At 39.1% G+C, this 10,524-nt stretch overlaps 1 long non-coding RNA gene across 1 annotated transcript; it reads right to left on the bottom strand.

The window, feature by feature from the left end:
- Positions 1–362: 362 nt before the first annotated feature.
- Positions 363–9,894, bottom strand: LOC141623527 (uncharacterized). The gene is made up of 2 exons (XR_012533430.1): positions 9,502–9,894; positions 363–1,121 (listed from the first exon to the last, which is right to left on the bottom strand). It is a non-coding gene; the product is annotated as an uncharacterized LOC141623527 (long non-coding RNA).
- Positions 9,895–10,524: the final 630 nt, after the last annotated feature.

Genomic DNA, 10,524 nt, shown 5'->3' with positions numbered 1-10,524 from the left:
TAGGAGGGTTAACAAGGCGTTTCCTCTTTCATTTTTGCCAAACAAGAAAGTTGAGATCACTTAGACGAAAGATATTAAGTGGCACTAAACGTAATTGTTGCCCTCACACCATTACTTTACCATTCATTCCTCTATTTCTAGTTAAACTCATCTACACACTTCATTCCTGAATATAAGTTTTAACATCAGATCACTCAAGTATTACGTAGTAATCTAGTATTAGCAAATTAGTACACAGCTACTACGTACGTCTAAAGAATACCCAACACTATGCGTCTCCTCTCCATATCCTACCAAAATCAAACGGTTCTAAATTTATGCATACAAACAAAGGGGTAATGGATGTTAGTGGAAAATGTATGTGACATAACATATACTAACACAGCTTTCATATTCGAGAGATAAAAAGTCATTGACACGAGGGACAGGAGTGAAAAGAAAGAGAGGGAAAGAAATGAAAACAAATTCCTTTCAGTTAGATACGACATTAGGTTGAAATGCAGCTCAGAGGAGAAAAATAGGAGCATTTTTCCTCTCGCAATGCAAATAAAAATTCTTCTAAGATGGCAAGTTTTAACAGAAAAACATTAACGCTCTCTTCTCTTTGCTTCCCTTCTCCCTATCCTCGCCTCCAAATCATTCCGTCCAAGGCCAGAATTTGTTTGAATATCAAAGTAGGAAGGGGTAGGAAAGGGGACTAAGGCAAATAGAAGAGTAACGAAATAATGTCATTTTGCTTTAAACTTTGTTCGAGGATATTGGTTTGGCTTTCCCTCTATATGCTTTCCTTGATGTTCCACCAAATCCGCGCCATCAAACAAAGTGAAAACTAAATCTGTTAATAAATGGTTAAGATCGAATGAAAGCTTCTTCCCTTAGACTGAGACATTAAACACTGTTCTTTGTGTCTCATCTGTACTAGCTGCTCCCCAAGTACCTCTCACACACCTTATTATTCTAATTACGTAAATTATGATGTCGAGAATTCGATTACAAGAAACCCGGATGTTTGACGTCTCCAAAAAAATCCAAAAAATCAAGACCCAGTATGAAGAATGAATAGCCTTACTAGGAATGTCATAATCTCTTCAACCGATAATTGGCTCCAAGTTTGTGCTTATCTTCAAAAAAAAAAAAAACTCAGCTTCAGGGACCAGCAACTGACATCAAATCAAAATTAAGCATTAATTTCCACACAAAAAGCCCAAGGTTCACCATGTCCTTTCAAACTAACAAGGGACATCCTAGCCATCACCAAACATAACCACATAAACATATCAAATTTTGAGCACAAAACTTAGATAATTGACTTAACTCCTTCATACGTATTGCTGACAACAAAAGGCATTTATCAGAATCTCAGCCAAATAAGCAAAGACATAGGAATATGTACATATTCTACCTTCCAACACTTCCTAATGGAACTTGCTTATTACTCACGATATGCCATTATCCTCAAGTTTACCCAAAAGTGACATGCCACTCCCAATATTACATCTTGGTTTCGTCACCGTTGTGGTATCTAATGTCACAGTCTAATCTTGCCAAATGCAATCAATATCGCATCAAAACCTTTACATCTTCCCTTAGGTGAGTAAAAAGGCCAACTATCAAAACTACTCCCTCCATCATCTCATTTACATTGACCCGAATTGACTTTGGTGCTTAAACAAAGTCGACTTTGACTAACATTTTCTTACAATATATAACAGTTACAAATTTTAAAAATTAATCATAGAACTTTTTAATTAATAAATCGAACATAACAAGCATAGTATCTCTACTTATAATTGGAGAAATTAACGGTCCAAACTGACACCAGTTGACCATCAAAGTCAAGTACTACAAAACTGGGATGAAGGTTGTAGTTTCTCGCTTTTACACCTAAGCACTACAAACAAGGCCTAAACACCTTTTTTCTATCAAATGCCATAGGTTTTGCGTAAAACAAATAACCAGGGAATAACTATCCTTGACAGAGCAAACTATCAAACCATCTACCATAACAAGCTACCTGTTACCACCTGGTCGTCAAACAAGGCCTAAACATGAAAAGATATTGCTCCCTTGCAGTGGCTTATAAGTATCTACATGAATTGCCAAGGCAATTTATGTTTTCATCTCTGGTGTTGAACCAAATGTTCGAGCAGTGAAAGAACACTTCCATAATTAGCATGGTTGAATAGTGTTTGAATCTGTGTTACTCAGACTTGTTAATCAGACACGTAATTCCTGAATTTTTAAAACTCGCGGACAGAGTGTCTTGACCAACGACCAACATAATGGACACGAGACGTCACTAAATGTCTTAAGCCCCGCAACATTTTTTATGAAGAAAAAACTTCCATAAAAAATTCAGCTCAGCTATACATAACTAGACCCGGCAAAGATGACCTGACCTGATAAGGCTGATCGAGACCCGAAAGTGACCCGAACTTGCTTGACCTGAATATGACCCGAAACCCGAATTGACCTGACTCGACGCAGACCAAACCCAGACCAAGACCCAGACCGGAGATGACCCGAGCCGACCCGATCCATGCCCGCAAGGGTGGAGTCTAGTGGTTAAAACTTAGGTGAAATTCCCAGGAGGAGACCAAGTTCAAGCCTCCCCAAGAGCAAAATCTTGTGGAGGATTCTTGGCCTAAGTTCATGCCTAATAGACTTCGAGCCTATCACCCTCGGATGTCTTACCTGATATACGTGGTTTGCAGAGGGTTTACCCAGTGCGCAACTTAAAAAGTTGCGCACCAAAAGTGGCGGCTGTGGGTTTCCTCGTCCCAAAAAAAAAAAAAAAAAAAAAAAAAAAAAAAAAAAAAAAGACTCGAATCATCAAAATGACTAAGTCGTATTGGTGTTATATACATCAAAATATAGTTTCGTTGGTTACATCCCTAATAAATAGTTAAATTTGCAAAATAGTATTTCTTAATCAAAATGACTCATACCCCAAAGTGACCCGACCCGAAGTGAAACCCAAAATTGACCCGATCCGAAATGTATGTCAAACCCAAAATGACCTGACCCGGCCCATACCCGACCTGATGGACCCATTTGCGACCTCTATACATAACGACAATCCTAAAAAGAAACCATCCTAACATTATCATCAATTAAAAAAAAAAAATAATAAAAAAAACAATACAATCCTAGCCATCTTTCCAAACTCCAACTCGTTCAACCAAGGACAACCCGGGCACCATCATCATCTCAATCGCCAAGATCATAAACACCACCTTCCAATTCTAGATTGTCGGCGCACAAATCAATCAACAACCAACTCTTGGACTTCCACATCTACGTCATATTTGTCCCCCCCCTAAAATAAAAGTTTAATTCATAAATAATTTCAAAATAAAAAACAATGTAACACAACTATATTTGAAGAAGTGTGTAAATTACCTAAAGCCAAATACTTGCACAGCCCCATTTTTGAACTTTCACAAAGGTTTTCGCTCAACCGGAAGTCAATCTATTTCTCTTTGCCGTCTTAATATTTATCGTACTGACTCCCCTACCTCTCACAACAAGAAGAAGAAGAAGCAGCTGAGAGACAAACGTTTAAATGCGAGTGACTGTAAAAGAGTAGTCATTGTGCCATGATTAACCCACCAACTTATAGGCTCTTCATAATCTCGAGGCAATAACATGTGCTTCAGTGAAGTAACCCGAAAAAAATGAACCATATCCTTTCAAAACAATCCTGAAATCTTTAGGGCCGGGATAAAGTATTTGGAAACAAATGTTTCTTTTACTAGACTCTTCTTTGTCTTGGTGGGGTGCTACATGTTGAAAAACGTTTACTATAATACTAATTCAACCACATCTCCCCTCATTCAACCAATTAGTACTATGATACTAATTCAGACATTCAGGTCTTGGTGTGGGTGTGGTGGGAGAGTGGGAGAGCTATTTTTCTAACGTGTAGCACCCCTACTCAAATAAACATTTGTTTCCAAAGACTTTATCCCGGCCCTAAAGATTTCAGGACTCTTTCGAAAGAATATGGTTCATTTTCTTCGGGGTTAGACTACTCCAGTCAAGACATTATTGCCTCAAGAGACTATGAAGAGCCTATAAGTTGGTGGGCCAATCATGGCTTAACGGCTACTCTTTTACAATCACTCGCATTTAAACTTTTGTCTCTGCCCCCTTTTTCCTCTTCCTCTTCCCCTTACAATGAGAGGAATTGGATCCAATACGATAATATTAAGACGATAAAGAGAAATAGGCTGACTTCCGATCGAGCGAAAACCCTTGTGAAGGTTCACAATAATCTCCGGCAAGGCAGGAAGAAAGTGATAAAATGAAAATAGGGGCGTGTAAGTATTTGGGATTTATAATTGTGTTACATTGTTTTTTATACTAAAATTAATTATGAATTCAATTTTTTATTTTAGGGGGCGACAAATATGGCGTAGATGAGTGGTTAAAGAATCTAGAATCGGAAGGCGTTGTCTATGATCTTGGCGATGAAGATGATGATGGTGCCCTTGCTTGAACGAGTTGGAGTTTGAAAAAATGGCTAGGATTGTTTTTTTTTTTAATTGACGATAATGTTGTTAGGATGGTTTCTTTATGGAATTGATGTTATGTACAACTAACTTGAAAATTTTACGGAAGTTTTATATTTTATATTTTATTTTTCTTTATAAAAAAAAGTTGCGGAGTTTGAGACATTTAGTGACGTAACGTGTCCGTTATATTGGTCAAGGCACAACGTTAGCCGTGTCCACAAATCCAAAAAATTCACGAATTACGTGTCGGACACCTGCAAACTGCCACCTCCCGCCCACACAAAAAAAAACCCTACGTCACCTCCATAAACACATGGTGTTTATGACGGTGCGGGAGGGTGGGTGGTGTCGGATTTGGTGATTGGGGATAAGGTTTCAAAGATGGTGGGGAAGAGGTAAGGATGTGGCCACCACCTATGGAGCGGTAAGGGAGGAGTGTCGCCGGCGATATGGATGGTGGTGGTGGTGAGTGCGGTAAGGTGGTGGCGACCAAAGGAGAAGGGAATGAAATACCCCAGGCAGTGGGGGTAAGAATGTAAAAGAGTTGGGGGTAAGGGAGGGACAAGGGGAATAATTAAAGTAGTCAAATAAACACAAAGGGAATCATGATGTTCATTCCCTTTCCCAAAGAACCCCGAGTTGTTGCTCAATTAATAATAAAGATGACATACTAAATGTGAAACTCAATAATAAATCAATTACCCACTATCTCAAAAACTTCTCCTCCGAACCTAAATGCAACGGAGTTTTACCAAGGTTTTCGAGTTTATGTGACTGCATCTCCGGGTGTTAGCGGACACATTTATAACACAACAATCGACATAAGGCGTCGATTAATTCCGAAATCAAGTGTAAGAGAGAGATTTATCATCATGGTGTCAAGTGTGAGAGAGAGATTTATCATCATGTCACCATAGACTTTGTGACATGATGTCCTGTCTAACATGTGTCGGAGTAGCGGTCACTCCACTACGAAATTTCTCTAAGACACTTAGATACGGTCAACGAAGTGCCCAAACCAAGTTTAGAGACATATTTATTCCTTAATTAAAGGAGGAAAATGGAAATATACAAAGTCTGATCGAACAAATATCCAAATCCATGAAACTTAAGCTGAAGTAGATGAGCTCTCACCCTTGGGGATGAGGAGTTCCATTCCTGCCCACAATAGTTACAACTCCAATACAAATTACCACTACCACTTTCACTATCTATAAGAACTTCCTCATATTTCCAAAAAGAGTTTTTTCATAATCAATTTAAGTGGAGAAAAATATGAATTGATGGACAAGAACAAAGAAAACCAAAACTAATGCAATATATCTAGAAATAATCTGGTGGTGATGGTGATGGATGTAGATAGCAGGGAGATGATAGATGCTATAATGGAGCTCTTTTTGTAAGGAGATGACAAAGAAAGGAAGGGTAAAAAGAAAGCTTTGAAATGTGATAAAGGGAGAAGGTAGGTGATCATACAAACTTCCTCTGATAGCAAAGAAATGGTTCTTCCACCGATTGGGGGGTGGGGGGAGGGGGGGGAGGAGATTCTTCATGTTGAAATTCTTTGAGAGAGTGAAGATGGTGGTGGTAATCAATATTGGAGTTGTAACTATTGTGGACTGGAATGAGGGGTACTCTAGGTTTAGAGATCGTATATTTCGACTTAAGAATCATGGAGTTGGATATTAGTTTGAACACACTTTGTAATCGTCTGAACCTTTAATATATTTCAATTTTCCTGCTTTTATTTAAGGAGTGTGGTATCAGTGTCTCTAAACTTGGTCAAGACACTTTGTCGACCGTATTTAAGTATCTAAGAATTTTCTAAGTGAAGTGTCCGACACGTGAGTGTTAGTGACATATGGTAGAAGTATTTCACGCACTAGTGTAGTGTTTGTTGTTGTTTGGTGAAATCTAACCTACGTGGGCAAATCTTACACTAGAACATATATGGCTTTTCTGTTTCACTTTTAAAGCCCTTAACACAAAGTTTGCTCAAACCTCCCCCGTAGAAATGCCTTCTCTTACTGCATTTCAACCATCACACTCCGACCCCCTGCATCATACAAATAATATCCTTCCCTGCTTAAAGCCAATTACTACCAACTTAATTATATCCTCTCAAAACGTACAATATCAGTTAACACCACCCCCTATGTGGACGCAACTGTGAGAAGGAAACAGATAATCCGCCTTCCCTCTTATTTTATACAGAACTGCTTTTGCTCGTTCGGCAATACTTCTGCATCACATAGCAGATTGCACCAGTAATTAACTGAGATACATGTGGCAACATTTGGTTCAACTGACTCAAGGAATTAATATGCACCAAGAAGCGAATAAGCAATGGAAATATCTGTGTTCCAAAGTTTGATTGCAGTCCCTATGCAATTTCTTTTCATTATATTATCCCCAACAACTAGCTAATAGGTCATATTATGCACCATAAAAACTTGTCAGCTTAACGTGTCACCATCACATATCACTGGATTCACAGTATCACCTAATAGCCATAACCAACAACCCATGCCTTTTATCATCGGCCTCTACACCATGAAGGATAGATGGATGTTTAAAGGTCAGTTCAAAACAATAGATATGATTTTGTGTTCTGAAGTATGGAGTTTATGGGAATCTCGTCTATTTCTGACCAAAGTTCCTTTTCTTTTACATATCTTATTGTTCCCAACTAGGTTCAATTGGAAGAATGAACGCGATGATTCTAAAAAAGGTTGGCTCACAGTGAGATCAAAGTGAGTCATAGCTTTTAAAAAAGGTGAATCTGTGAAAAAGGTGGTTAGTGGAGTACACTGTAGAAAAAACTTCACAAGGTGGTGCAAGTATATTAGATGGAGCCATGGAGGTTGTGGTAGCATGAACTACTGGAACAAAGTGCTGTTATTAATTGAGGAAGGGATGGTAGAGCTGATGTTTCATGACCTCCAAAGTGCGAAATGGGGGATATGGGCGAATTCCAAGTGAAACTATGGACATAAAAATAAATCTCAAGGAAATCTAACTGTGTATTCAAGTAAAAAGGGAATGCAGAAATCATCATAAATTTTAGTCCATTCTAATGGGTTATGTCAAAAGCACAAGTTGGTCTTGACTTTTGAGACCCTTGACAGCAAATCGGAAGCACTTTCTAATCCGTCCATCCCAAAACGATGACAATTTTACTTAAATGTCACCAACTCACCAATTTAAGTTACCAGTTATAATAAGTGATCTATTACTATAGGACAAGCCAAAATGAAAATGTGACCAGTCAGGCTGTATGAGCTAGAGCATCTTTCCTCCCTGTCAAGATAAGAATACATGGCTCAGCTTATGTTACTTACTCGTTACTTACTCGGACACTTCGCTTAACTGCCATGTCGAGTGTCCGACACAACAAGACACTTCGAGACCTCACTTTAGGCCCAAAAATTGAAAAATTCACACAAAATAGACGTATCCGACACTTAGACACACGTCAGACACGACACTGTGTCAAAGAGTCAATGTAACAGAGCGCCCTCAGCCATATCTTAATTCAACACAACCACCTATCCATGTTGCAGTGTAGTCAACACGTCAACTAATTATCACACTTGGATAAAAGGAAGACTTCCATAAAGTAGATATCACTCCCACATCCACCAATCAATTCTCATCACTAAGTTATGCTATATAAGCTCCCTCACTCCCTCCATATAGTTTATGTATCCTATTTTTCATCCTGTCGAACAACTTACCCCTTCTATACATGTTTTGGGTGGAGGAAAATGAATATAGGACTCCATAGCCACTTGCATTGTTTCATATAAAAGGCCGATATAAAAGCAATAAACTATCTGTAGGACACAGAGGGAGTAACTACTTATAAAAAAAATGAACTACCATGACTTGGAAACCTATGGAGAAGAAGGTTTTTCTTAATACTATGTTCCAACCAAACCCAAAAGCAATGTAAGATTGTAAGCAAAAAAATAATCAGGAACATGATTAACATAGGTTCTTAGTTGAAAAGGCGCACCGAGGCGCTAAGGGGCTGAGGCGATGAGGAGGAAGGCGCCTTATTTTTGGAATTTTACTTTATTTCCCAAATAAAAATTTGGGCAACAATACCCTTTTTAGGAGTTTCCAAGTTAACTAACATCTAAAAGAGTAAAATGTAGGAATAATGGGGAAAAGAAAAGGCATAATTAAATATTTAGATGTACTAATGAACCTCGCTAAGCGAGCCTTATCTAAAAGTGCACCAAGGCGTTTTGGATAGTGCCTCATCCGCAGCGCGCCTTAGGCGCACCTTTTCAAACTAAGCATAGGTTATCGATTCGCTCAACCCCAACGAACGAACTTGTATTCATAAATTTCATATCATGGCAATTCCTTAAAATCAATGTATGAGACACACTAATACAGTAATAAACTATCAAATGCTTATAGTGTATAGGATCTTGTGTATTCATATCTATTAGACAACCGTGTTCGGATAGTGACAAGTGAGTCATAGCCTTCAGACAAAAACAAATCACATAGGATCACGTTATATAGAGTAACTGAGTAGTCATTCATCCACCTTAAACCTGGCACCCAATATTTAGTCATTTACCACCGCCATAAGCACCTAATCCCCAGGACCTAAAAACGAAAGTTTGGCATGAGTATACTTAGTGCGTCCTATAGTATACGACTCCCTCCGTCTTAATCAATTCCTTATATATTCTACATTTGGGTGTCAGGCCTATAGTATAGTACTCCCTAGTCCCACCGGAAATTGCAAACCCAATCCATAGTTTTGAAGCAGCATTCAAAGTATCAAGTGAACATACTAATTGAAGGATGAGATAGCGGGACATCTACAAATGCAATCAAATTCGCAATCACAGAATAAAATCTCCGATTAAATCAATCTGTCAATACATAATGAGAAAATCATAAACTAAACACTAAAATTAAGAGGGTGGGGGGATTCGGGGAACAAGAAGAGGAAAAAAACCTGGGAGAGATGGGAAGAAAGCCTTTCTTGGCGTTATCAAAGGTCGGGGGTGCTAAGTTAGAAATAGAAATAAAATTTGTACGTGACGGCTTCATTGAGTCCGGAAGTCTCCTCTAAAACGGTTTGCATTAGAGCATCCGCAAAGATGTAGAACTACCTCTCCATATGCACTTTTTCTCCTCATATGGGAAACCTCACTAAGAGAGTAAGAGCATCCGCAAAGGTGTAGAACTACCTCCCCATATGCACTTTTTCTCCTTATATGGGGAACCTCACTAAGAGCATCCGCAATGATGAGGTTCCCCATATTTTATCTTTCCTTTTCTTATTCGTTCACCTCATTTTTCACTAACTTTTCCATTAACCCTCCTCATTTTATAATTACATCTCCGCAATAATGAGGTTCCCCAACAATTCTAATATACATGTAATATTTTGGGAACCTCTCCAAAAGAACACACATTTTGCCTTGTATTTTGTTGAGGACCTCCCCTAAAAGTAGTGGAACCCCATATTATGGGAAGGTGTGTGCAACAAAGAGGTGCCTCATATGAGGAGAGAGAAGGTATATGGGGAGCTAAAATCCCACCTTTGCGGATGCTCTAATGCACCAATCTCCCCATAATTTGAGGCTCCACCATTATTAGAGGAGGTTCCCAAAAAAAGTAAGGGTAAATTGTGTTCCTTTTGGGGAGGTTCCCAAATTTTTATATGTAAATGGTAGGGGTGTTCACCGGTCCAAAACCGGACCGGACCGGACCGGATGAACCCGCGGACCGGATAACCACATATCCCAAGACCGGGCCCGGGCCAGCCAGAACCCATCAGTCCTGTTTTTAAACTTTGGACCGGACCGGTACTAATTTATAAGGCAAACTTAGTTTTATTTTTTAATGTGGATCGGACCGGACCGAGACCGGTCATCATATTTTTTGGGACCCGGAGACCGGACCGGTGTGTATCCGGTCTGGATCAGACCGGACCGGTCGGTCCGGTTTGCCGGTCCGGGCCACTTTTTGTTCA

This window comes from Silene latifolia, chromosome X (assembly GCF_048544455.1).
Source record: "Silene latifolia isolate original U9 population chromosome X, ASM4854445v1, whole genome shotgun sequence".
In the NCBI taxonomy this organism is placed as follows: Eukaryota; Viridiplantae; Streptophyta; class Magnoliopsida; order Caryophyllales; family Caryophyllaceae; genus Silene; species Silene latifolia.
This window is presented reverse-complemented; position numbering and strand designations above follow the sequence as displayed.